The sequence below is a fragment of the Haliotis rufescens genome, unplaced genomic scaffold, assembly GCF_023055435.1.
Source record: "Haliotis rufescens isolate VD_foot unplaced genomic scaffold, xgHalRufe1.0.p SCAF_2, whole genome shotgun sequence".
Taxonomy (NCBI): Eukaryota; Metazoa; Mollusca; class Gastropoda; order Lepetellida; family Haliotidae; genus Haliotis; species Haliotis rufescens.
This window is the reverse complement of record NW_025963890.1, coordinates 61,559,774-61,583,209: the sequence shown is the minus strand read 5'-3', so window position 1 is coordinate 61,583,209 and position 23,436 is coordinate 61,559,774.

The following is a 23,436-nucleotide window of genomic DNA, read 5'->3' as shown; positions in this document are numbered from 1 at the left end:
GCCAGGTGACTCTGGGCTCAAGGAATTAGGGCTTCAAGAGGACAGTTATAGACAGCGCAACAGCGTCGTCAGAGATTGAGAAGGACTCGGCCTGTACGCCGTTGGCAGCGACGTGACCGGCAGAGGGTCGTTTTCACTGATGAAAGCCGGTTCGGTCTGTTCAGAGCCGATGGAAGACAACGTGTTTACCACCGAAGAAGAGAACGAACGGCGACATGTTGCGTTTAGGAGGTCGTGCCGTATGGTGGAGGGGGTGTTATGGTGTGGGGTGGAATTTGCGGGCAGGAGAGAACACCACTGGTCATCGTTAACGATGACAGATCAGCGTTACATGCATTGGATGACATTGTTCGTCCGATTGTCCTACCGTTTCTACAACAGCTGCCACGTGGCGTCCTTCATCAGCATGTCAACGCCAGACCTCATACAGCCCTAATCGTACAGAACCTCCTTGCAGCCAACAACGTCAACGTTTTGCCATGGCCTGCACGCTCCAAAGACATGTAGCCTATAGAACACCTCTGGGGTGTCATAGATCGTCGTGTTCGTCAGCGATCACTTCCTCCAGCCATCCGACAGGAACTGATCCAGGCCCTCTTAAAAGAATAGCGACGTATCCCATGTGACGTCATCAGACGACTGACCTTTTCTGTGCCCCGGAGAGCTTTTGCGTGTCTTGTTTGCAGGGGTCGTCATACATGCTATAAATGTGACGTGCCTTTGAACTTTAGATGTGTTTGCCCTTTGTCCATTACGTTGAAATTTTTTTTATTGTTACCCCACCTCAATTCGGGGGGGGGGGGGGGGGGGGGGGCACGGGTGGCCCAGTCGTCTAAGGCGCCGCGATTCGCTGTGCAGAGTTGCGTCCCTTGGGCACGCCAGAAACCTATGATTGTGGGTTCGAATCCCGTTTCGCCCCGATTATGTTTCTAGGTTGGTCAGCACCATACCCGTGCTCGTGGGTTTCACCGAAGTGGTAAACGTCTGAGACCTGCATCACTTCGGGCTTTCCTCCCACATTAAGCTGACACGCCGCGATATAACTGGAATACTGTTAAAAGCGGCGTTAAACCCAACTCACTCACTCACTCACTCAATTCGGGCAACTGTCTTGCCAGTTTCGGATGCTGTATGACTGTCATTCCAAATGTTGATTTCGATGAGTTTTTGATGTTTTCAATATATTTTACTTCAATGATCTCTTGTGGTTTTCATGGGAACGGGTGGCCCAGTCGTCTAAGGCGCCGCGATTCGCTGTGCCGAGTTGCGTCCCCTCGGCACTCAAGAAACCTATGATTGTGGGTTCGAATCCCGGTTCGCCCCAATTATGTTTCTAGGTTTGTCAACACCATACCCGTGCTCGTGGGTTTCACCGAAGTGGTAAACGTCTTAGACCTGCATCACTTCGGGCTTTCCTCCCACATTAAGCTGACACGCCGTGATATAACTGGAATAATGTTAAAAGCGGCGTTAAACCCAACTCACTCACTCTTGTGGTTTTCAAACAAGAGTGTTTTAAAACTACAGTAAAGTATCTTTTGGTCGTCACTGTAGTTTCGAGATGTCGCCAAAGGTCAAATTGGGATGTACCATCTAACTTTATCAAAAGGTTCAAGATCACAATTGTAGTTTCTTTTATAAATCGTAGCATTTCATAAACCCAAAGTATGACATAACCGAGCGTTGAGGATAATATCAGGGGTAAATCATTTGGGAACTTCGGCTGCTCTGTCTGTAACGTTTATCTACAGTTCGCAGCGCAAAGACAGCCAATAACGAGTCTTCATGAGAGGGTCTTAAGTGCTTGATATAAACAGTTCGATAAGACGAAATAAGGATTACATTGAATCCCAGTGCCGTAATGATGATGATGATGATGATGATGATGATGATGATACAAAGCCGATATACTGCAGAGAGGCAGATCTCACTATTCACGAAAATACAAGCGTCTATAAAACAATATTACTAAACCGGGCAGCAGGACATTCCTACACGACTCTCTATGTCAGAAATGTCGGCCACCGAATCTAGGCCATCGTTCCACAGAAAGCCGGTCACTCGAACCTTAAGAATTCACACCATCTGAAGATCTTCAAAGGTTCAATTTCCCCAAAGACAAATACCAATTATTAAATGTGCACATTCTTGCAGGAACTTTCATGAAACTTGCAGAATTTTGGGCTGAGAAAACATGTAAAACCAACTTGAACAACGCGCCAATCACAAAACACCAAGAACGCTGAAGGTATTAATGTAAGCCTTCAGGCAACACTAAATTAATTATTAGAATTTTACCATATTTGTTTTAATATGGCACAAGGGGAATGTTGTTTCTTGTGCATGTGTTCACGGCATTTCTGCACATTACCTGTCGGGGGCACGGGTGACCCAGTCGTCTGAGGCATCGCAATTCGCTGAGTTGCGTCCCTTGGGCACGGCAGAAATCTATGATTGTAGGTTCGAATCCAGGTTCGCCCCGATTCTGTTTCTAGGTGTGTCAGCACCATTTTCACTAAAATGGTGAACTGACTCACTCACTCATTTTACCTGTCCATGGGTGTGATTCCCATTGAACAAATGTTTGGTTTGTTTGTTTGTTTGTTTGATTGCATTCCAGCTATATGACGGTGGTCTGTCAGTAATGACTCTGGACCAGACAATCAAGTGATTGATATCATGAGCATCGATCCACGCAATTTGGATATGATGACATGCATCAACCACCAAATGAGCGAGTCTGGCGATCCGATCCCGTTAGTCACCTCTTACGGCAAGCATGTGTGACTGAAGACCTATTCTGAACCAAATCGTCACGGGTCGAATCTGGTAGTGTAAACGTAGTTATAACACTGTGTATTTCACCAAGTACAGAAACACGGCAACACTTGTTGCTACTTTCTTCGGCTGTAGTGAGTGAGTGAGCTTTGCTTATCGCCGCTTTAAACAGTATTCCAGTTATATCCATCTTAATGTGGGAGGAAGGCCCGAAGTGATGCAGGTCTCAGACGTTTACCACTTTGGGGAAACCCACGAGCACGGGTATGGTGCTGACAAACCTAGGAACATGACCGGTGTGAACCGGGATTCGAACCCACAATCATAGGTTTCTAGCGTGCCCAGGGGACGCAACATAGAGACTTGCGGCGCCTGAGACGACTCCCCGTGCCCCCTTATCGTCTGTTGGAGACGATAAATTGATCTGAGGCAGGATGAAAATCTAAAACAGTATTTATCATGCCCTTAAAATAGGATGGCCTATACTGATCTTGCGTCAATAAGTGTGAAAACCCTTGCATGACATCGATGCTATATTGGCACCAGACAGACAGTCATTATGTTAACACGTGTGTTTTGTGGTTGTGGTCACGTCTTATGTTCCAGAGCACTAACATATCCTCTGTGTGATGTTTCATAAGACAAAATCATTATTTAATAGACATAACATTGTAAAATTGCTCATTCTAATTTTGGAATATTGTGGACTGGATATTATCTCAGAATTCAATACAAATCAAGACACCTGTCGGCCTTATCGCTGTTGCTCTTGCATGCGTTACGCAAACATATGGAAACACAGACGCCACTAGACTGACATATGTTTGTTTGGTTCCACGGTTTGGGAGCCGGCTCACTGAAAGGTCGACGCCATCTTGCCACGGTCAAGATGGCGGTTAACACGTGGCGTAACAAAGCTCGTGCGCGTCTAATGTGATCCACGTGCAGACAGCATTACACAATTACATGTAAATTGAAATAACAAAATAAACTAGAATCACAAACAATGATTAAAAAAGTTTGGGTGTGATTTTGGAACAGATCACAGAGGTTGATATGAAGGCACACATGGCGATAGTTTACGGCGCTTGTTTATCTGGGACGATTTTGCCCTGCGTAGTGTTGTTTTGGGTAATACGATGGCTAAACACAAATAATCCTTCGCCTGGAATTAATTTGAGAAAGTCAGGAAAAAGAAATGTGTTTGTGTCGCAATTTAAACGAGTGAAATTCAGTTGGGTTCAAACAACCTCTCCATTCATTGAGATAATTGACTGAAATTATAGCTGTATTTGTTCGTGTTAACTGGGCAGTTATTCAGTACATGTTGCGATATGTATATCATGTATGGTATTAATTAAATATTTAAAAAAATAAATGCAAGGATACAAAACTACCCAAATCAAGCGCCCGTGAGTATGTTTGTCATGATCAGGAGCCGAGATGGCAAACTGCTGGGCTAAAGATAGATTAACATCTAGTCTCTGAAATGAACATATCACACAGAAAAAAACAGCTGTTCAGTTATCTTAATAAAAATATAATAAAAAGGAGCCCAGTGACTCTCTTCATTTTCAGATACTTATACTGCAGTAATCTAGACTTGCCAAACATTATAGACTTGCATGGGCTGTATTTGATATATATTTGTATCAGGGTCTGTAAGACGGACAAGGCTAAAGAAAGTACACACCAATGTTTGGGATGGCTAAAGGTCAAACAAACAAGAAATGGTTATTCGATGGTGATGTACTTGAAACGGATACCATAGTTGTGTTTGGGGCCTGTTTCGATGACTGTTTTCAGCCTAGTAACATTTGATAACGTTTGTCATTTTTTTAATATCAAATCCAGTTTTCAAGTGTATACCTTCTTTTGCCCGGCAGTGAATATGAGAAAGATTTCACATGGATTCGCATGGATAGTGTAAAGTATAGTGTATTTGTCATCGTCGACGATGAAGGACATTTGCAATCATATCTTTTGTATGAAGAGGGCGAAATGTAGGGATTTATGATACATATACAGGCGCTGTTTTCACAACGGAGTGAAATTTCTGTATCATGAAAAATATCAATATCTTGTTCTTTCACTGACCCATTTTCATATTTATTGCCATTATTAACAAAATAATTTGTTTCAATCAAACCAGACTGATTTGTGATTTATTGTGCCATGTGAGTCAATTCGGTTGGGACCCGTGAAGATCCGGGGTAGAATAGGTCTTCAGCAACCCATGCTTGCCGTAAAAGGCGACTATGCTTGTCGTAAGAGGCGACTTACGGGATCGGGTGGTCAGGCTCGCTGACTTGGTTGAAGCATGTCATCAATCCCAATTGCGTGGATCGATACTCATGATATCAATCACTGGATTGTCTGGTCCAGGCTCGATTATTTACAGATCGCCGGTTGGAATCCTATGTGCTTGTATTTGTTGATAAAAGCAATAACGCCGAAAACATGATAAAAACAAAGAAACGTGTCGTCATAATATGCAAGTCTCATAAGTATATACAACTTGGCAGATTTGCAGTGAGTGAGTGAGTTTGGTTTTACGCCGCTTTTAGCATATATTCCAGCGATATCACGGCGGGGGACACCAGGAATGAGCTGCAGATTTGGAGGAGATCGTAATACCGTTAATGCAAATGCCTTATTCAAAACATCCAAAGCGGCGCGAACATAAGGTTTATTGGCACTTTTGTCCAGTCTATCAATTTGAAATGCGTTAGGAAAGAAAATACAGTGGATGCGGAGCCTTTTTTTTCGGAGGCTCCATATATGGTCATAATGGCGGAAATAACCTCCAAAATAAAAGACTTCATCGCACAACAAGCCCACCCCTCCGTTCGCACTCTGACCGGCAAGCCTCCGTTCACCTTTCTTTGGCTCTTAGTGTGAGTGAGTGAGTTTGGTTTTACGCCGCTTTTAGCAATATTCCAGCAATATCATGTGATTTAACTCTTAGACATTCTCCTATCCACAATTAAACAATGATCATTTGTACACTGCACTTTCCTTCGTATGAGTGAGATTATCTGATTGAAATATAATCCTCTTTCTTTCATCAGCGGAAATGAGACAAAGGACATTTACATCACAAATTGAGTTCACTATTCGGTGAGAGACCAATGTACGAAACATACTATTACATCAATTGTGTTTATTGGTCGCGTTTTGGTAATTTTATTGATTTTGTTGTAAGACATTTCTATGTTCAAAATATTCACTGATCTGGGTATAAAATGATGAAGCATCGATTTAACTTCGTTCCTTTTTGCCGTGTCCTGAACTCAACGATATGCCCGACTCTGACAGAGACAATTGTTTTCGAGTTATCGTGGAATGTGAGATGAGTGACTGTTGGTGAGACAAAAACCGGTCTGTTTAATTGTCACTAATTGGCGACAAAGATCAATCGATGTCTATCATTTTTACGGCACGGATTAAAGGGTGGAGACAGGGGAGAAGGGTTAAATCAAGGTTACTTGACACGCCATACTTTTGATGGAATGGAATCCATACCGGTGTTATATATACAACACATGTCTCCCCACAACTAATGAAACGATCGCTATATCCTGTACCTGGCTGATGGTAATACCCAATCAGCTTGCCGGCCTAGCCCGCTATGCTAATTAAACCACGCCTCCTCGTTAGCGGTTTTAAGATTCTTTTGGATTGTTACAAACACAGGCCTCAAAATACGTACTTAAGCGCAACAGCGCTAGGTTTACGTTTTCACACCTTTCTTCACTGCCATCGTATTGTACATCAAACTGGCTACAGAATGATGTCAACAAAATGTTATTACTATGATTCCTGATATTTGCACTTTAAAAGTTTAGTTGACAAGCATTTACAGTCACGCATTTGCAGTCAAGCCAGTTCAAGCCAGTTCAAAACATTTATGTTAGTTGCGTTTCTTTTCTTGCTCAGTGTAGCTTCCGCCAAACTGATATGCACCTTGTATACCGGAGACTTCCACATCTTCAGATACGCATTTAGATCGCGATTCTCACAAACAGAGAGGGATATGTGGCTGACAGGCGTGTTAAAAATCTGTAAGGTTTTCGCCTTGATTGAATCAATCGGCACATTTCCTGCTCTGCCAATCAAGCTTGCCCTGATATCTCGGCTATCGAAAATGTCACTTCCGGTGAGACGAACATGTCCGTTTAGATAAACCATTATGTTTATTAGTGTCTATGACACTGCGTACACGACGACGGGAACACGGAAGCTGGGATCAGGGACTAAATCCAGAAGATCTGTCGGTAAAATTTAATATATACGATTAAGCTTTTGAAACCAGATAGAGTGACTCAGGGTTTGTACTGACGTGGGTTGTCAGTTTAGCGAGTTTTATCTGGGGAGTGCTATAGCGAAGTTTATTGGGATATACTACAGCGAATTGTATCTGGAGAGAACTCTAGCGAATTTTGTCGCGGGTGTACCATAGCCAGTTTCATCCGTTTTGTACTATAGCGAGTTCTCTCAGGGGAGTACTATAGCGAGTTTTATCCGTGATGTACTATTGCGAGTTTTATCTGGGGAGTACTGTAGCGAGTTTTATTGAGATATACTATAGCGAATTGTATCTTGGGTGTACTATAGCGAGCTTAATTTGGGTGTACTATAGCGAGTCTTATCGTGGGTGTACTATATAGCGAGTTTTATCGGGGTGTACTAAATAGCGAGATTTATCTGTGTTGTAGTATAGCGAGGTTTATTGTGGGTGTATTATAGCGATATTTATCATGGGTGTACTATAGCGAGTTTTATCGGGGATGTACTATAGCGAGTTTTATCGGGATGTACTATCGTGAGTTTTATCGGGGAGGTACTATAGCGTGTTTTATCGGAGTGTACTATCGAGAGTTTTATCGGGGATGTACTATAGCGTGTTTTATCGGGATGTACTATAGCGAATTTTAATTTGGTGTACTATAGCGAGTTTTATCGTGGATGTACTATATAGCGAGTTTTATCGGGTTGTATTATAGCGAGTTTTATGGTGTGTGTACTAAAGCGATATTTATCGTGGGTGTACTATCGTGAGTTTTATCGAGGGTATACCATAGCGACTTTTATCGGGGTGTACTACAGTGAGCTTTATGGGGTGTTCTATAGCGACTTTAATCGGGGTGTTCTATAGCGAGCTTTATGGGGTGTTCTATGGTGACTTTTATCGGGGTGTACTATCGTGAGTTTTGTCGGGGAGGTACTATGGCGTGTTTTATCGGAGTGTACTATCGTGAGTTTTATCGTGGGTGTACTAAAGCGATATTTATCGTGGGTGTACTATCGTGAGTTTTATCGGGGATGTACTATCGTGAGTTTTATCGGGGATGTACTATAGCGTGTTTTATCGGGGTGTACTATAGCGAATTTTAATTGGGTGTACTATAGCGTGTTTTATCGGAGTATACTATCGTGAGTTTTATCGTGGGTGTACTAAAGCGATATTTATCGTGGGTGTACTATCGTGAGTTTTATCGGGGATGTACTATCGTGAGTTTTATCGGGGATATACTATAGCGTGTTTTATCGGGGTGTACTATAGCGAATTTTAATTGGGTGTACTATAGCGAGTTTTATCGTGGATGTACTATATAGCGAGTTTTATCGGGTTGTATTATAGCGAGTTTTATGGTGTGTGTACTAAAGCGATATTTATCGTGGGTGTACTATCGTGAGTTTTATCGAGGATATACCATAGCGACTTTTATCGGGGTGTACTACAGTGAGCTTTATGGGGTGTTCTATAGCGACTTTTATCGGGGTGTTCTATAGCGAGCTTTATGGGGTGTTCTATGGTGACTTTTATCGGGGTGTTCTACAGCGAGCTTTATGGGGTGTTCAACAGCGACTTTTATCGGGGTGTTCTATAGTGAGCTTTATGGGGTGTTCTATGGCAACTTTTATAGGGGTGTTCTATAGCATGTTTTATGAGGTGTTCTATGGTGACTTTTATCGGGGTGTTCTACAGCGAATTTTATGGGGTGTTCAACAGCGACTTTTATCGGGGTGTTCTATAGCGAGCTTTATGGGGTGTTCTATGGCAACTTTTATAGGGGTGTTCTATAGCATGTTTTATGAGGTGTTCTATGGTGACTTTTATCGGGGTGTTCTACAGCGAATTTTATGGGGTGTTCAATAGCGACCTTTATCGGGGTGTTTTACAGCTAATTTTATGGGGTGTTCTATGGTGACTTTTATCGGGGTGTTCTATAGCGAGTTTTATCAGGGTGTTCTATGGTGACTTTTATCGAGGTGTTCTATAGCGAGTTTTATCGGGGTGTTCAATGGTGACTTTTATCAGGGTGTTCTATAGAGAGTTTTATTGGGGTGTTCTACAGCGAGCTTTATGGGGTGTTCTATGGTGACTTTTATCGGGGTGTTCTACAGCGAGCTTTATGGGGTGTGCTATAGCGACTTTTAACGGGGTGTTCTATAGTGAGCTTTATGGGGTGTTCTATGGCGACTTTATCGGGGTGTTCTATAGCGTGTTTTATGGGGTTTTCTATGGTGACTTTTATCGGGGTGTTCTATAGCGAGTTTTATCGGGATGTTCTATGGTGACTTTTGTCGGGGTGTTCTATAGCGAGTTTTATCGGGGTGTTCTATGGTGACTTTTATCGGGGTGTTCTATAGCGAGTTGTATCAGGATGTTCTATGGTGACTTTTATCGGGGTGTTCTACAGCGAGCTTTATGGGGTGTTCTATGGTGACTTTTATCGGGGTGTTCTATAGCGAGTTTTATCGGGATGTTCTACGGTGACTTTTATCGGGATGTTCTACAGCGAGCTTTATGGGGTGTTCTATGGTGACTTTTATCGGGGTGTTCTATGGTGACTTTTAGCGGGGTGTTCAATCGTGGTTTGAACCTATTTGGGATGTAATGTCGTCGGTTGTATTATCGGCTGTTTCTATCCCGGCTTGTATAATCATGAGTTGTACTCTCGTGTAATATATATAACTGTGGGTTGTACTATCTCGTGTTGTACTATTGTGGGTTGAACAACCATGGGCTGCACTATCGAGGGTTGTACTATAATGTGTTGCACTACCTTGGACTGTATATATCTTCGGGTGTACAATCGTGTGTTCTATCGTGTGACGTTATGTCAGTGCGTGATCCTCTCACTGGTTGAAAGCAGGAAACATATTTGGAATGAACCCATTCTGTCCCAACCATGCCCAGCATGAAAAGTGTGTAGTTGTACACACTGACACAGCCTCAAATAACATAACCATAATAAGTAAGCACTACATTACACTGATTGGTCAAAGAACTTGGTATACGTGACATATCAAATGATGCCACATATAAGGAGCAGACCACTTGATGTTCCGGGGGGCGCTGTGATTTTTATCGAAAAGAAATTGTTCCCGAAAATGTTTGAAGTAAGAAATTTTTTGCCACAAAAATTACATTGTGGTGATCAATTTTCTTTTGGAAAAAACCCAAACTATTTTGACTATAGTTTCACTTAAAACAAATATCTGGTTTTGCAGCTGGAGCTTAAAAAAAATCTGGTCTCAATACAAAATTTTATTATCGTAGGATGTACTATAGTTGGTTTTACTATGGTGGAATGTACTATAGTTGGCTTCATTATCGTGGGATGTACTATAGTTGGTTTTATTATCGTGGGATATACTATAGTTGGCTTCATTATCGTGGGATGTACTATAGTTGGCTTCATTATCGTGGAATGTACTATAGTTGGTTTTATTATCGTGGGATGTACTATAGTTGGCTTCATTATCGTGGGATGTACTATAGTTGGTTTTATTATCGTGGGATGTACTATAGTTGGCTTCATTATCGTGGGATGTACTATAGTTGGTTTTACTATGGTGGAATGTACTATAGTTGGCTTCATTATCGTGGGATGTACTATAGTTGGTTTTATTATCGTGGGATGTACTATAGTTGGCTTCATTATCGTGGGATGTACTATAGTTGGCTTCATTATCGTGGAATGTACTATAGTTGGTTTTATTATCGTGGGATGTACTATAGTTGGCTTCATTATCGTGGGATGTACTATAGTTGGTTTTATTATCGTGGGATGTACTATAGTTGGCTTCATTATCGTGGGATGTACTATAGTTGGTTTTATTATCGTGGGATGTACTATAGTTGGCTTCATTATCGTGGGATATACTATAGTTTGCTTCATTATCGTGGGATGTACTATAGTTGGCTCCATTATCGTGGGATATACTATAGTTTGCTTCATTATCGTGGGATGTACTATAGTTGGCTCCATTATCGTGGGATGTACTATAGTTGGTTTTATTATCGTGGGATGTACTATAGTTGGCTTCATTATCGTGGGATGTACTATAGTTGGTTTTATTATCGTGGGATGTACTGTAGTTGGCTTCATTATCGTGGGATGTACTGTAGTTGGTTTATTATCTTGGGATGTACTATAGTTGGTTTTATTATCGTGGGATGTACTATAGTTGGCTTCATTATCGTGGGATGTACTGTAGTTGGTTTTATTATCGTGGGATGTACTATAGTTGGCTTCATTATCGTGGGATGTACTATAGTTGGTTTTATTATCTTGGGATGGACTATAGTTGGTTTTATTATCTTGGGATGAACTTTAGTTGGTTTATTATCTTGGGATGTACTATAATCGGTTTTATTATCTTGCGATGTACTATAGTTTGTTTTATTATCTTGCGGTGTACTATAGTTTGTTTTATTATCGTGGGATGTACTATAGTTGGTTTTATTATCATGGGATGTACTATAGTTGGTTTTATTATCTTGGGATGTACTATAGTTGGTTTTATTATCTTGGGATGTACTATAGTTGTTTTTATTATCTTGGGATGGACTATAGTTGGTTTTATTATCTTGGGATGAACTTTAGTTGGTTTTATTATCGTGGGATGTACTATAGTTGGTTTTACTATCGTGGAATGTACTATAGTTGGTTTTATTATTATGGGATGTACTATAGTTGGTTTTACTTGTATTGTCGCCCTAACTGCACAATTATTGTTCGGAAACTCCTCTTCCGTTTTTCTTCTTACATTAACAATTATGATGAACAGATTACCATAGGATTTATCAGAAATCCCTAAAGAAGAATCGACAGAGTTGTCTCCCCGAACAACTCTCCACTTCAGGCGCTTCCACATTATTCTTTACATCGACTTTTCAGGGTGCCTTCATAAGATGACACCTATTTAGTTAATATATATACATGCTCATATGTTTTCAAAAGGTTACGTTATTTGCTGTCAACAAACCAAAAGTCTCCACAACAACACCCATCACTAAACTGCAAGACTATTGAAATACATAGAAAGAAGCCAGCCATTCACAGAGACCAAAGCCAACGTAAAATTACTAAAAATAATTTCTATGTCATCTGAAATTATAGCAAGAAAATCCTTCTTATCATCACTATCATGAGAGTTACACAAACCACTGAAGTTTAGTACTCTTTTCGTACTCTTAATCGATTTAATACTTTGTAAATAGTTTCCATTGTCATGGTGAAATTTACACTGCTAAATATGTTATATATATTGTTGAAAATAATGTAGTCAAGAATTTTGTGAGATACACTATCGGGGAAAATGAATTGTCTATAGTTTTTTTAAGATTACCCACTATGGCTAATGGCGATAAACATTTCTTACAACATGAGGGGCACAGATCAATACAGTAGACTACGGTTAAAACGAACACGCTTATAACGAACTGACGGATATAACGAACTTACTTTTTGGTCCCGACTATTTGCTGTAATTATGCTGTATATATGTTTATAACGAACTACGGTTATAACGAACTAAAATTAGTAGTCCCTTTGAGTTCGTTATAACCGTAGTTTACTGTAATTAACTGTGAACATGATAAATAAATATCCACAATAAAATATTTGAGGGGCAAATGGGTGTTTCAGGACGAAAATGGTTTGATTTTGTAGTTTCCACTTTTGTAAGAGGAAGTTTGGTGGGGGACCCTGGCCTTCTTTTCAGAATGCTTTTTTCTCACATATGCCAATAACTATAGCACTACATCGGAAATGAATATAGACTTCATGAACGTTGGTGCTGTCATCTTTGCTAACACAACAGCAGGAACATCATGTTGATGCATAGGCATAGAAATGTCAACAATGCCCATATTTGGGCATATATCAATATTCATGCGCTACCAGATTTCCAACCGGTTTCAGTTTGGTCTGTGTATTTACACTTTTATACATATTTAACGTAGGTAATAAATAAAATACTAATAAAAATAATAACTTAAACCATAACATTTCGTCAAACAGAGGGCTGATCAGTTATCAGACAGACTAACAGACCCGTACATGACACGTGGGGATACCGAGGTATAACACGTTCCCAGCAACATATGCTTGTCGTAGAAGGCGACTAACTGGATCGTGTGGTCAGGCTCGGTCACTTGGTTAATTGTATGTCATCGTATCCCAATTGCGTGGATCGAAGCTCATGATGTCAATCACAGGATAATAGGAATCGGACACGATTATATAGAAACCACCGTCATATAGCTTGAGTGCGGCCTTAAATAACAAACAGACAAACAAACAAACGACAGTGTACATAGTTCTTGGCTTTCCTCGCGCCGCAATACCTGTGTGGAGCATTTTATGGTTTCTTAACGCACGTCTCACTTCCGGGAAACCATGCACGTCTTTCTGAGAAAGAGACCAATGAATTATCTTTTAACCAACACCGGCTTTCAGTAATTCTGCTATTGTTTCTGTTGACAGCAAAATGTGTTTTTCATTGTGTATTTTTTGTCATCTGTTAACCGAAGATATTTATTGAATTGAGCGGATGGTGAATCATCATATCTGGTGGGGTTTCAGAGAGTTGCAAATCACAACATTCGGCCAGTCTCGTAACTTTCCGTGACATTACGTTCAACATTAAACTGGTTCTCCTGATGGAGTGCGCAACACACATAAACGAAGCCCAGGAGCAGAATCACTTCCCGTCAATGTTGGATGATTTCGACGACATGCGCCCTGACCCCCGGGGCGAGCAAAACGTTTGGATCGGTTGGTCCACATAGTTTTTGAGTGGATGCAGCATTTTTAAAAGGGTTGGTCAAAAATATAAGAACCCTCTGTCGGATAATTTTACTGCCTACAACATACTTTATTTGGTTTCCCCGCTACTACTACTACTACTACTACTACTACTACTACTACTACGTCCACCGCCACCACTACTACGACCCCCACCACCACCACCACAACTACTACTACTTCCACTACTACTACTGCTACGACCACCGCTACTACTACTACTACCACTACACGACCACCGCCACAACTACACCACCACAACCACCACAACTACTACCACTTCCACTAGTACTACACGACCACCGCCACTACTACCACGACGACCACCACCACAACTACTACTACTTCCACTACTACTACTGCTATGACCACCACCACCTCTACTACTACTACTACTACTACTACTACTACTACTACTACTGTTTCTTCCACTTAAAACCTGTTTCTTTTCAGCTAACCGTTTCATAAATAGTCTTCCATCAACAGTCATGACTCACATCCAGTTTCGCGACGGCAACAATTCAGCATAACGACGTTTTTTCTGTCCTGTAATTTCTCAACCCTCGTCAGATTACATAATTATTGTAATTCCGTACGCGTGAAACTATTTTTCGCTACTTGCATCACTTCTGTGACGTCAACTGCACACAAAACATCCCCGTCGCCGCCCCGTTGTCTGCACCAGGAGCAATTATGACGTGGCGTTATCAATATCACGACATATTAATAATATTGCAAATCAAATCATTGAGGTTACTTTAATGTAATTAAAATATTTTTCGTTTGTCTCAACATGAACCCGTGTTCGTTTGTCATATAAGGTTGAGTCCCTTGGGTATGATTGGAGTGAGTGAGTGAGTTGGGCCGCTTTTAACAGTATTCCAGTTATATCACGGCATGTCAGCTTAATGTGTGAGGAAAGCCCGAAGTGATGCAGATCTCGGACGTTTACCACTTCGGTGAAACCCACGAGCACGGGTACGGTGCTGACAAACCTAGAAATAATCGGGGCGAACCGGGATTCGAACCCACGATCATAGGTTTCTGGCGTGCCCAAGGGACGCAACTCTGCACAGCGAATCTCAGCGCCTTAGACGACTGGGCCACCCGTGCCCCCTGTATGATTGGAGACAGTTCGCAGTACATGTAGGGAGTGTGTCCGTGTTGTACGTGCATCTTTCCGAGGCAAGGGCGTTACCTGACTATAAAAGTCCAGTTTCCAGCCTTGCCGAATTAGGCTGGGATTCTGTAGTTACATTTTGGCTGGACTAACGAGTCTATGCATAGTCCAGTCAAATCGTGTAACGAACTAGACATCCGGTTTGTAAACAATATGGATTTCAACGTGCAGATTTCGGTCGACTGCAGTATTTGCAAAGCATGCGTTCCGTAAACAGGTTGTCGACAGACATTTTTCAAATCTTTACATGTTTTTAATCAAGGTGCTCAAGTGATTTGATGCACTTCGCGGGGTAAAACCCGTTTTATTACTATATAGATCTTGATTATCGATCAGATCGTTTTGACTGGGCGCCGCCATTTTGTTAGAAGCAAATGCAAGTGATATGAGAGATGGAATCTGACTGGTCAGTAGGGGGGACATAGAAGGGACATAACTCGTAATAGCCATTGGTTGCGCTACGACAGAGCCCAGAAATTGCAGCTCAGTTGGGCAAGGGTGGAAACTGGACTTTTATAGTCAGCTTACTCCCTTGCCTCGGGAAGATCTGTACGTGAGACGTGCGTGCGTTGTGTTCGGAATGTATGTGGGAAATGTGCACGGACGAGGAGCTATCTTTGTGACCCGTGAAGATCCGGGCAACCCATGCTTGTCATAACAGTCAACTGTGCTTGTCGTAAAAGGTGACAAACAGGATCGGGTGGTCAGGCTCGCTGATTTGGTTGTCAGGTCGAGATTCGATTATTTACAGACCGCAGCCATATAGGTGGAATAATGCGGCGTTAAACAACAAACAAACAAACAAACAAACATAGTTATCTAACTGCAAGTTGGAAGTGTTTATTCACGAGGAAGTACGAAGTGAACGAGCATTCGTTGTGCGTCGTCTCCGTTGAGAGCGTGTTCGTAACTTTACGTCGGCAATGTATTTATACGGAGGAAGATTAAACGTGGCAGGAGTGTGTAATTAAAGTAGGAAATCGAAAGGATTTCGTAGTGTACGGGACAAGCGCGTACGTTCAAAGTGTGTTTGTATACAATGTACGCAGGATGCCTGCAAAAAGTATTCATATATATAGTATAAAGGTGAATTGTGTTTTTTTTCCAGTTTACGAAGTATTTTTTCACAGCGTAGGACGGAAGAATGTTTGAACGGTACGGTTGAAGGGTCGTGATAATGTTATAGTGAGTAAGTTTGGTTTAACACCGTTTTGGACAGTATTGTATCGATATCACGGCGTGTCAGCTTGATGTGGGACGAAAGCCCGAAGTGATGCAAGTCTTAGACGTTTACCACTTTGGTGAAATTCACCAGCACTGGTACGGTGCTGACAAACCTAGAAATATAATGGGGACGAACCGGGATTCGAACCCACGATCATAGGTTTCTGGCGTACCCAGCGGACACATTGCTGCACAGCGAATTGCGGTGCCTAAGACGACAGGGCCACCCCCACATCCCCGTTATGTTACAGGGGGACAGGACCCGTGAAGATCCCGGGGTAGAATAGGTCTTCAGCAACCCATGCTTGTCGTAAGAGGCGACTAATGGGATCGGGTGGTCAGGCTTGCTGACTCGCTTGATGCATGTCATCGATCTCAATTGCGTGGATCGATGCTCATGATATCAATCACTGGATTGTCTGGTCCCGAGTATAGTATAGCCAACAGCTGTATTATATGAACGCGAAACTGAGACTAATGTTTTGACCGACCATGTGATAGGGCGGGGAGTTAAAAAATATAGTGTTCCAGACCAAATGGAAAATGATAATTTGTTCTCACCTTTCACCAAAAGGATGTTCGCTGGACATGCTGCTTGTGAAAAAGAAGAAGATGTTTGTATGCCATTATATTTGTATGTCGCTGTGTGGCATACTGCGTCCTATAACAGAAGCACAAGGATAATAAGGCGCTGCAGGTGTCTCAGCCAAAATCCGATGTTCGGATCCGAGAATGATTTTATCAAGACTTTACCTTGCGTCCGGGTTTCACTTTGAGCGGACACATTCTGATGTGTGTCAAATGCTTATAGAAGTGCTGTAAAACTCAACTCTCATACTCACTATCCATTGTTAAACTGTGTTCCCCATGCATGGAAATCTATAGGACATAAAAGGTCCCATATTTGACGTCGGCCGCCGGAATGGACTATACCACTCATGCTTCTCCCATAAAAGCCAACACAATTTTAATACCGTCATAATTAACGGCGTCGTTTATCATTTTCTTGTTTCTCATCGACCGACTGTCAGTATTTTAGCTGCCGACGGCAAATAAACTTTTTTTGCAACCCCGCTGATTTAATTTTGAAACCCACCAGTTCTAAAGCAATTTCATGATTAAACATAAATTAATAAATTAATTAAACAAGTAGAGTATAGAATCTATAGCTCGTATTCATAATGCATTGTTTTGGAAATGTCATTTTTTTATGGTTACATAATAGTTCTAAATATATATCTGTGATAGTCTAGTAGTAATCTTACAATCTTTTGTTGACAGGTTGTCATATAAACTGACGGCCAAAATAAACCTTACCATATTTTTTAAATAACTCTAGTTTAAAAACCACAACAAGATAGATGCATTAAGTAAAATGTATTGAAAAGATCAAAATCTCAACGAAATCAACATTTAAAATGACAGTCATACAGCATCCGATATTGGCAAGACAGTTGCCCGAATTGGGGTGGGGTAGCAAAAACAAGCTTTCAACGTAATGGACAAGGATCACACGCATCTATAATCGCTCAGGTTCAATGACAATTCAAATTAAAAGCGTGAATGACGTCCCCCTACTACAAGACACGCAAAAACACTCCGGAGCACAGAAAAAGTCGTAGGATTCGTTGCCATTCTTCTTTGTGGACCTGGATCAGTTCTTGTCGGTTGGCTGGAGGATGTGGTCGCCGTCGCCGTTCGTTCTCCCCTTCAGCGGTCTTCCATCATCTCTGAACAGACCGAACCGGCTTTCTTCAGAGAAGACGATCCTCTGCCAGTCACGTCGCTGCCAAAGACATGGAATTCGGGCCATCTCAGTCTCTGACGACGCTGTTGCGCTGTCAATAACTGTTCTCTGTAAGGTCTGTAAGCCCTAATTCCTTCAGCTCTGAGTCGCCTCTCAGGAATCTATTCCGGAGAGGCATTGTACGCATGCACCGGTCTTCATTGGGCGTAGTTACCCTGGGTCCGCCTGTTCTTGGTCTGTCTGTCCGGTCTGTCTTTAACGCTGCATCAGATTATTAACAGCAACACGGGAGCAACCGAAAGTTCTAGCAACGTGGGCATTGGTGACTGCCATCTGTAGCACACCCAGGGTGTCAGTCGTGGTGGTTCGTTTTGATCAGTGTGAGTGTCTGACATGCCATTCGTATAATTTATATAGTCGTATAATTTATATAGCCTTATTGCACGTGTAGTTTTGCCTACTCAAGTGGCCTTTTCTACAAACAAACCGTGCCGTGGAAGTGTATCACTTTCTACACAAAGCATTGTTGTTTTGGGAAGATGTGTTTTGCATTATTTGTTTTCAATTTCATTTCAAGTGGTCAAGTTTCTTTTGGCACTCAGTTTAGTCTAAATGTATTTATTACGTACAACCTTTGAGAGTCACCATATGGCTGAAACACTGCTGATGTGACTTGAAACTTTATCTCACTCACGTTCTCACCATTTCTGGACTTTTTTTTATATTTCTGACCGATCGCCCGACCATTAACCTTAAAGCAACGTGAAATATACAAAGTATTTCAGTTGACTGATAGTTTTTATAATATGGTAAAAAAATGCAAACCGTACAGTTCTGTTTCACGTGTCATGTGGTTCTTTACGTCAAATTAAATTCTAAATGGTGGGAAATTAAACAAAAAAATACACCCTTCAAAACTCGGACTGGAAACAGGCGACAGATGGCAATTACCTCAACACGGTATCTGTCAAATAAAGTCATGTCAGGAGCTTCCAGACTCGATGGCTCATTAAGCGAAATATCACGTTTTGACGTCTTGCATGCCAATGACAACTCATAATCTTTGTCACTGAAGAACAGAGGCTTTGTGAATCATCTCAACTAATTAATCGTCTTTCAAAGTCCGTTCAAAACTAAAAGACTGACGTCACGGCCACGTGTTTTAAAATGAAGAAGATCTGTCCCCTGGGGGCACGTGCAAATCTACTGAAACGACGTCAGGTTCGTGCGTGATGTTTTTAGTTTTTCGAAATTTCAAAAGTGCATTTTTATCGAACGACATTTAATACCAGATGGAAAGAGAGATGAGCGAGGTTTGGTGAGTGAGTGAACATACTGACTCCGAAGTGGATACCGAAGCAAGCTTGTACGGATATGTGTGTCTGTAGTATTTCCAAATTACTGTATCAGGGAGGGATATCTTAAAAAGAGAATGGATCCTAACCTCTCATCGAGATCAAATTGGTTGTAGACAAACTATAAGCTGACAATATTTGTGACACAGACAGAATAGTACATCCTAGTTTGTTTGACATATGGGTTATAACAGTTATAAAACAGGTGTCATAATTAACGAAGGTTTGCGCGTGATTTCCGACACGATTGTCGTTACTATGTTTGTTGTTTATCGCCGCACTTAGTACTTTTCCAGCTATATTACGGCGACCTGCAAATAATCGAGTCTGGACCAGACAATCAAGTGGTTGATATCACGAGCATCGATCCACGCAACTGGGATACAATGACATGCATCAACCAAGTCAGCGTGCCTGACCACCCGATCCTATTAGTCGCCTCTTATGGCAAGCATGGGTTGCTGAAGACCAATTGTAACCCAGTTCTTCATGTGATTGGTGGCATGTATTGTAGGGGGGGCTTCACACATTGTACCCATGTCGGGAATCGGACCCGGGTCTTCGGCGTGACGAGCGAACGCTTTAACCACGCATGTATTGTATGTAGTAAAGCTGCGACACATGTAAGATCAACGTGACTACGGTTGAAAACACTTAGCGTACACAAGACTTCCACTCGCTAATTTTTTTTAGCGGCTAGCCAGGTGGTTCTCACAGGGCCCGCTATCGTAATATTGAATCCAAGATTCTTCCCGATTCAGATCCTTGGTTTTTCAGAACCACATACTTGCTCCTGCAGTGGTAAACATGTACAACCTGCACTACTTGGTTGAAGCATGTCGACGATCCCAATTGCGTGGTTAGATGCTCATATCAATCACTGGATTGTCTGGTTCAGTCTCGATTATTTACAGACCGCCGTCATATAGCTGGAATATTGTGCGGCGTAAAACAACCAACCAACCAACCAACCTGCACTGCTTCCGGGTGTCCACCAAAATTAAGATGACAAATAGTGCGACATCTAAAATACTTTTCAAAGCAGTTGCCCCGTGAAAATCTGGGTAAGAACAGGTCTTCAGCAACCCATGCTCACCGTAAAAGGCGTCTATGCTTGTCGTAAGAGGCGACTAACGCGATCGGATGGTGAGGCTCGCTGACTTGGTTGATGTCTGTCATTGTATCCCAAATGCCTTGATCGATGCTCATAACATCAATCACTGGATTGTCACTCGATTATTTAAAGACCATGGAGCTGGAATACTGCTGGGTGCTGCGTTAAAAAAACAAACACTCAAATCAAAGCGGAGTTAAACCTACCTTACACATTGAGAACCGATATCTCGGTGTATTCAAATCCCTTCACCTCAAGATCGATATTCAAACCCCGGGTCTAGTTAGTTGCTGGTCGGGGTGTGTGTAGCGTTGTGCTGACGCTGCATCAATTAAAGGCCGATAACTGCCAAGTGACTGAAGAGCGTCGCATTGGATAAAAATATTTTCTCGATTTGTATTATCATAGTAAACGGAGGTTGTTATCTACCAAATTTCACTTCCCAAATAGCCCGTGTCTATCTGATAATCAAAAGCGGGGTTACCATCATGGAGCTAGTTCCCAGACCTCTAAGAACGCGTCTGTGCGCTGTTGACGGGACGCCATGGCAGAAATTACCCACTTACACCACCAACCCCAAGGCTGATTCGATGAGCGCTAGATAAGGAATACTTCAAAAGAAACACCCTGGCAGAAAAGATTGTTAATTTATAGCTTATCTCAAAAAGGTCACATTTGGAAAGAGTATCCTTTCAGTGAGTTAGTCCCTCGAGGACAGGAGCTGTTGTGGTAATGGACGTTCATGGCGCAACGCTGGCAAATCCCCCCCCCCCCCCCCCCCCCCCCCCCCCCCCCCCCTCCCAAACTATACCAGAGAAATACCCCAGGGATTGAGTCAAGGAGGCCATTGAGAAGGACCTCATTGCAGCTTGGAATGACCTCATTGCAGACTGCGCTACTTTAAGTCTTCAGTGGGCAGTGATTGGCAGTGGTCTGTAGTTCCATGACGAGTCCGCCCACGCAATCTGTATTGAACAAGCTAGTACTGCCAGCCCATCGTGTTTTCGAGATGGAGAACTTAATCACATAGGCAGGCGTTGTCTTAAGCTAAAAGAAATTATACTGGTTCGTGATAAAAGACGATCACGCCTATATTGAACCCAGGAAAGCAAATATTTTGTGTTCTAATTTAAGTCACGGATGTTGGGTCGTGTTGCACAAGACGTACAAGGAATGATTAACAGACAGGTCCATGGCGGTAGTCCCTGAAGATCCTCAAAATTATTTCAGTTGGTAATTACTATTTTTGGAGTACGGGTTGGTAGTTTTACATATATCAACTGGACTTGAATATTTGACTGGTCTCTACGGTGTTGATTCCAAGACCAAAATCAGTACTGTGGCAGAAATAATATTTTGAGGAATTCAGTATCATATAATCTGTTTTAGATTTGTGTAATTACAATAATGATAATCCTTTGCCTCGCGGAGTTGGCTTTAAAATATACCCTCATTATCCAGGTTCCAGTTGGAAGTGACCAGTGTCCAAGCTGCGACTTGTGACAGCGTGTCATCGTTCGACGATTATGCAAATCGTTACTCATGACATCACTCATTGGTTTGTCCGGTCCAGACTCGATCATTTGAATCACAAGCCCCCGGGACGAAGCTGGACTATTGCTGACTGCAGCATTACAGACGTTCACACATTTACATACTCAAGATCCGGGGTAGAATAGGTCTTCAGCAACCCAGTCTTGCTGTAAAAGGCGACTATGCTTGTCGTAAGAGGCGACTAATGGGATCGGGTAGTCAGGCTCGCTGATTTGGTTGATGCATGTCATCGTGTCCCAAATGCATGGATCGATGCTCATGATGTTAATCACTGGATTGTCACTCGATTATTTACAGACCGACGTCATATAGCTGGAATACTGCTGAGTGCGGCGTTAAAAAAACAACACACAAATCAAAGCGGAGTTAAACATACCTTACACATTGAGAACCGATATCTCGGTGTATTCAAATCCCTTCACCTCAAGATCCATATTCAAATCCCGGGTCTAGTTAGTTGCTGGTCGGGGTGTGTGTAGCGTTATGCTGACGCTGCATCAATTAAAGGCCGATAACTGCCAAGTGACTGAAGAGCGTCGCAATTGGATAAAAATATTTTCTCGATTTGTATTATCATATAGTAAACGGAGGTTGTTATCTACCAAATATGCAGATAATTGTCACTCGATTATTTACGGACCGCCGTCAAATAGCTGGAATATTGCTGAGTGCGGCGTTAAACAACAAATAAACAAACAAGCATTAACATAAACAAGAAATGGAGCATTGCGAAGCTACGGCCGTAAATATACGGATGTTGTTAAACATACAAAACCGATTATAGATACGATCATTTATGGAAAAGGTCATGCAGCGTGTATTGAGGTATGTAGAAGTAACGTCCTGTAAAACGTGAACTGTGTGCGTCTTTACTCATCCGTATACACAGTGCTTAAATATCATCAGCCAATGTCCTTCAATATCCCCGCATTAATAATTGAAATGACAAAATAAGAAAGGCGAACTTAGAATGTCAAAAAGGGGAGAAAAACATGTACACAAATTAAATCTTATGGAACTAGGCCGCGCCAATCATGGGCCATAGCACTAATGCAGATCTCATTGAACTGATCCGCGGAACGATTTTCTAAGAGAACGGCTAAGGGGAGGTAAGTCTGAAATATTCAGAGAAAATGGATATGGGACAAGGTCATCTCAATAATCAATCATAAAAACTGGAGTGAATAGTTTCCGGAATAAAGGGGGATTGTACAACACGCCCCGGGGTTGATATTGACCGGGCTGATAGATTCCCTAGAAAAATAATACCGAGTCTTTAAACAGTATTCTTAATGGAGCTATTGAACAAATCCATGGAAATTGTGTAAGCAAAGATAAATCAAATGATAGGCCGGAGCTTTCATTGTTCTCATTACAAC